Here is a 6,711-nt window from a genome sequence, read left to right as displayed (position 1 = left end):
GATCCCTTTAAAATTTTGAGCACGGATATAAAATATTACGACTGTACTTTTTAATTATGATCGATATTTTGGCGCAATTTTGTGCAATACGTCACTGTGTGCGACCATCGCAGAAACCATTGCCCAGCGCGATTCCACCACGGTAAGTCGCTTACAATAGTCTAATAAGCAAAATGAATTCATAAGCATTTACACGTCCAAAATTAATAAAATTACGTGTTTATAAAAAAAAAATTCTAGGCCTAGACTTAGGTTCTATATATATATATATATATATATATATATATATATATATATATATATATACACATCTAGAACCTATATCTAGGCCTAGAAAATGTTTTTTTATAAATGATGATCACATCGTTTTTGCATATATACGTGTTTATAAAAAAAAAAATTCTAGGCCTATATATAGGTTCTAGATGTGTGTGTGTGTATATATATATATATATATATATATATATATATAAAATGAGTATTTACATAAAAAAACATGTTGTGATATATATATATATATATATATATAAATTTAAATATATACATATATATATGTGTGTATCACAACATGTTTTTTTATGTGGAAATACTCATTTTATTTTGGACGTGTTGCTTATTGAGAATGTATTGGGGGAATAGTAATTGGGGACATCTAGATGATGTAATTTTCTCTCGATCATCGTGGTTCACACACAACGTCACTGTAATGTGTCAGTAATAACAATATTATCACTTGGTCTAACGTTATACTGCACATAACGCTGCCTCCTTTAAATCTGGGATGGCGAACCCTAGACACATGTTATGCGCCATTAAAACAGTAGCACAGGAAATAGGAACAACGCGAATCTGTATTTATTTATCCTAAGCATTTATAAGAAAATGGGAATCACTCACTATATTAGGGTACGCTTTTTAAATCTTATATCAACATAACACTACATAATTAACATTATCTGTTGTTCTCCCTAACGGTCCTGTCAAACATATCACCTGTCGAACCTATCCGAACCTGATTTTCAAAACCCAAAGGCACTTTTAAGAGCCAACCTCTATCTCTATTATATCTATATCTATTATTTTCTATATCTTACATCCTCTCTGTTCTCTCACTATCTATATTTCTGTCCATATCTTCAATCTTTATCTATCTCAGTCTTTATCTATTGCTCTTTCTTTCCTCCCTGTCTGTCTTTGTCTACTTGTCTGTCTTACCCATCTTTGTCAGTCTGTCTGTTTGTATCTGACTGTCTGTCTGTTTGTCTGTATCTGACCGTCTGTCTGTATCTGACTGTCTGTCTGTATCTGACTGTCTGTCTGTATCTGACCGTCTGTCTGTATTTTTTATTTTAGTGGTGGTAATTCAACCATAAAGTTATCACATCTTCACCGTAATACATCACATACCTAAATGATCTACCAGAGCAAAATTTGAACAAACAGCAAATTTAATTGAAACTCAGGAATTCTTGAATTCATAACATATACATGCATGGATTATGACAGAATTACAGGTGCAATTTAATAATAAAACTTTCTTATCGAGTGGATGAGAAATAACACATGAACTGCATTCATACTGTACTACTCAAAGCACTTTAAAATGTGAATGCGTCAACTGTAAATATGTGCAGCATTCACCCATTTGGTCACGTGATCACTAAGGTTCTGCCTTTATTTTCATTAAATCTTTAGATTGTCATTGTCCAGTTGCACAATGGTTACATAATCTTATCAATGTAGGTGCAAAACCCGAGTTACTAATGTTACAAAAATAAATATTTATATAACATTATATATAGGGTACCCTCATGGTGTCAGATTCATCTTTTTACTGTTTTTCTATATAGAGTTGTTTTTTGCTTCTAATGTATGAGCCTTTCCTGTTTGCACATAAAGCTAAACTCACCATTAGGTTAAAAATCCTGAATGGCAGTAACCTGGATGCTGTCATTAATAATGTTATAAAACGCAAAATATTTTATTAATGTTTAAATCTTAAAGGAATGGCTCACCCCTACAACTTAAATTCAGTCATTCTTTTTTTCTGCTGCTGAATGCTTGTATAGGCTACTCTATGTGACGTCTCTACCAACACATTTAATGTAGACGCAAATGGGTAGAAAAACATAAAAATTCACACCTGGCAATTGATTATGGGAATTGAAGTAAACTGTTTCAAAACAGTAGTTTCCTGCAACTGCAGATGTAGACATGTAGATTCTTAGTGTATTGAGCCCTGTTTGTATTAATAGCATGCAGCACACTGGTCTACAATGGGATTTGGCACCCAGAGTTAAGTGCATTCAAGCATATACTGTCAACTTTAGAATTATATTTGGTATGTTTTTGTAGGAGCCATATTTCATTTCTGTTTTCAGCCCGCATACAACCATATTTTTAATGTTTAAAGCACACTGACCACAGCAATTTTTGTAGTGACATACTAATTGAACACATTACATTTGCAAAGACCCGTTTTGGTCACTGGGTCAATGAATCAAATGATAATGAATCTATATATACTCATTGAAAAAAATCGAGGACAGTGCTAAAATGTAGATCATTAACAGAAATAACACAAAGAAAAAGAAAACCATCAAAATTTTGCTGGATACACCACAAGCTTACACTGCTACTAACTTTGAGGTATAAAGCCCAAAGTTTTTTAGCGCACACAGTCTAGTCTTAACTGAATAGTTTGACCCAGACTGTAAACAAACATTATACTTATCATTTTTTCAATAGATATTATGAGCACTCTGGGTTTAAAGATATATTGTATTGATTATTGTCATAGAAAATCAATCAAATATATTACAGATATCTAATACATCCAGTAGACTCTCAATAGTTCTCCTGCAATCAAAAGTGCCTCCAAATCTGGTTGGGGAAAATTTGGTATATATTATTCAAACATATTTACCTAACAGTTAAAACAGGTACAGATCATTTATGGTTAACCTCTATGTTTTAAATAAGCAAAACACAACACTTGTTTAACTTGCACAGGATGGACCCAGGATTCCAGTGGCAATGAGGATCAGCTGATTACTCTGCAGCTCACACCCTGCGAGGCGGAATCCACGGAGGGGCAAGTGGAGCAGGCGGAATCCACGGAGGGGCATGTGGAGCAGGCGGAATCCACGGAGGGGCAAGTGGAGCAGGCGGAATCCACGGAGGGGCAAGGTAATTAGAACAAATTTAAAGAGTTACAGTTTCTATTTGTAAAGGCCAAAAGTGTTTGACCCATGGGTTACCTTAACTTTACTTGACTTCCAGTGTTTTTCCCCCATAGAGCTTGATGCAGGTTAGGGCTCTTTTCAACGAAATGAACTCAAACACACCATGCGATAACTTTTTTGCTGCTTGATAAAGTAAAACTCACTAGGTGATGATACACAGGGCAACTTTTTGAACAATGTTGCTGGGCAATGTTGCCGTCAACGGGCAACCAGATGAGACACAGGGCCCACAACCCATCTAAATTATCCAGATAGAAATGTGTTGCCCATTTTCAATGTGAAAGTGCCCAAGCAACAATCCCTCGGCAAGATTGCCCAGCAACATTGCTCAAAAAGTTGCCCTGTGTATCATCACCTAGTAGTGGGTTCTCATTTTCAATGGATACTCTGCTAGAAAAGTTGATCTGATATAATATAATTAGATAGATGATAGGTCTATCTGATTCTGTACTAGGGCTGTTGGAAAAAAAATGTGTGAGTCTATTAAAAATCTAAAAGTAAAATAAGTACCACTAATCAAATGCTGAAATTACTAGGCCAAATTTTATTATTAAAGATATTAGGATAAATTGAATATTCAAAATAATTGGGAATGTCAGTGTCCCATGAACACTTAACTTAACCATTCTCCCACCCCTTGCGTTCCCTGAACAAGTCAGCGCAGGATCGGTGCTTGTTGAAACAAATTAGGATTATCACAAACAGGATGGAAATAAACGAGAAAATGAAACACGTGGAGTTAATGGAGCATCCTTAATTTAATCGCAATAAGAATGCATGTACTTTACACCTATTAATACATGTACTGCCACACTTGTGCGATGTTGTGATCCTCAAGTATTTTAAATAATAAGTTAAAGATTTATTTGGTATATGAGTAATTTTCTTTCTCCAAACCCACAGCTGTCTTCACAGGGTCAGCCAGGGGCACAGTCGCAAATCAAAAAAAAAAAAAATGCAAATGTTTGTCCATCCTTCGGATGAAACGTTAAACTGAGGTCCTGACTCTCTGTGGTCATTAAAAATCCCAGGGTGTCCTTCGAAAAAGTAGGGTGCGGTGGGGTGTAACCCCGGCATCCTGGCCAAATTTGCCCTGTGGCCTCTGTCCATCATGGCCTCCTAATCATCCCCATATACTGATTGGCTTCATCACTGTCTCCTCTTCACCAGTAAGCTGGTGTGTGGTGGGCGTTCTGGCGCAATAGAGTGCCGAAGTTATGACGTCACTTTGTAGGCCAAAACGCGGAAGTGAGTTAGCATTTTAGCACTTCCGGTTCCCTCGCCCTAAAGTCTATGGTTTTTTTTAATGGGTTTTTGCTAAATCGCCTCAAATAAGGTCTGTGGTTAACAAAGCCTCTAAATATTTTCACGTTTTGATCTATGACATAAAACACACCAGTTATAACCTGCTTGTGTTTTTTTAAACTTTATTGTGTCTTTAAAATATCTGACGGCTTTATTTAGGCTTCAAAATTTATACATTTTGGATTAACTTGTAAAGATTATCTTGATAGTCAAAACATGTAAGGGTCACAACTCTTTGTTGAACTCACATCTTATTTTTCCCCCCCGCAATTTTATTTATTTACTGAATTATTTAGAAAACGCTTTTATCCAAAGTGACTTACAAATAAATACAATATTTACAATACAAGCAGTCAAATCAACAACAGGGCAACAATACTGTATGTAAATGTCGTGACCAGTCCAGCTAGTCCAGCATAGCACATGTAACCATGATTATTCATAAAAGATATAGAATGATTAGGATTATTGAGATTATTGCAATTGACAAGCTATAAAATCCAACAGGCTTAATTAGTCAAATTTGACCAAAATGCATTGAGTAGTAGAAGTAGCAGCAGTGGTGTGTTCTTAGTTGCGAGCTGTGCCTTAGCAGTAGTATGGTTATTCAAGCAAGCATACCACATTGGAACCGAGAGTAATTTGGTTCCATGATACATGTTTTGATAGTGATAAACATCACTTGTCTTCCTTGCAAGTCTGGTGGTCACTACTTAAGTCTTCATAGTTGTGTTTATTTTGTTTCTAATCTATCTAAGAAATATTTGAAATGTGTTTTTGATGTTCACAGATTGCTCCTACCACACTCGCCTAGAGGCTTTCCCCATCAGGAGTGTAGTAAGAGAAAGAGTGAGAAAGGTTAGACAGTCATAAAGGAACTGCAGAGTGTAGGCAGTATGCAGAGTGTAATATAGGATTTAGAAACTTCTGTGTGTTTTGGCAAATACATATTATGCATACCATAATTGTTAGGTAGATACTTTTTATGTGTTCAGTCTTTTTGAATTACAGTTTATGAAGGAGTGTCTTCTGAAAATCAATGAAACTCAATGCCTATAATCGGACATAATAGCCTTATGCTAAGAATGGAGTTTATTTTTTTGTCTTTTCTTACATTAGGGCAAGGCAGGAATGCTGGTTGACTGGGAGCCCTGTCCAGTATGGTATGTATTATTCTGTTCTTCTGCTTTATGAATTAATGCATACATTATTTATTTACTTAAACTTTGTTTTTTTTTGCTACAATTTTTGCATTAATCTGTTCTGTTTTAGATTAAACAAGCCTTTTAAACAAGTGTAAAGCACACATCATTACCGAACATGTCTTTTATAAGTATAACAGTTTAATTTTACATCTATGAAGGACCACCACCATTAATGCATGCATGAAGGAGGTGGTCTTTCATGGACGGAAAATGAAACTTATACTTATAAAAGATATGTTGGGTAATGTTTTAAGTCTATTGGAAACCCCAACCAGTAACAGAAAAAAAATCCCTTCTGTTTTTAGTGGTGAGCAGTGGGCCCAGTCCTGGCAGCCAAAGGATTCACTCCAAAATAATGAAAATAAATAAAGTGTATATGTAGAACTCCATTTTGGTTTCAGGCTATTTATTAAATTGTTTCTGTGCTGCATTTGAAGTCATATCTCATCTTTCTGTAGTACTGAAAAGGGGAACATCTCCAAGAATATGACCTGGAGTTTAATCTCAAAAGGGAATGTACTAGAAATGTACTTAATCCAACTGAATTTTCTTTTTCAGATGTTATTCAAAAGCATGTTTCATATCTCATGATTATAAATTGCACTGTTATTTTATTACAGTTGACGTGTAATTTGATTTCATGTTTTGTTTTCTTTGCTTTTCAAGTTCACTTAACCTCACAGTCCACTGTTAAGAAATACAGCCTTATGGCTTGTTTGACATAAAGCTAAAATATGAAGTTCAACCAATAAGACTGTCCTTTATACTCGCACATTATATCATATCTTTTACATTGTCTCTCTCACTCTCTTCTACTCCAAACTCATCAGCTGACTGGGTGTTTTATGTCTTAAACCAAATGTATTTTCATCTCAACCCTCTTGAGCCAATCGTGTCATACAGTAGGTCCCTCCACTGTGGTCATCAGGAGAAGAGCTCCACATTCATCTAGATCT

At 35.3% G+C, this 6,711-nt stretch overlaps 1 long non-coding RNA gene across 1 annotated transcript; it reads left to right on the top strand.

The window, feature by feature from the left end:
- Positions 1-5,552: 5,552 nt before the first annotated feature.
- On the top strand, positions 5,553-6,144 carry LOC143715572 (uncharacterized). The gene is made up of 2 exons (XR_013195815.1): positions 5,553-5,713; positions 6,061-6,144. It is a non-coding gene; the product is annotated as an uncharacterized LOC143715572 (long non-coding RNA).
- The last annotated feature ends 567 nt before the right edge of the window (positions 6,145-6,711 follow it).

Source organism: Siphateles boraxobius, unplaced genomic scaffold (assembly GCF_051911475.1).
Source record: "Siphateles boraxobius isolate OS27281-9 unplaced genomic scaffold, OSU_SipBor_1 6, whole genome shotgun sequence".
NCBI classification, from domain to species: Eukaryota; Metazoa; Chordata; class Actinopteri; order Cypriniformes; family Leuciscidae; genus Siphateles; species Siphateles boraxobius.
The sequence above is the reverse complement of the archived record's forward strand: the minus strand, read 5'-3'. Positions and strand labels throughout refer to the sequence as shown.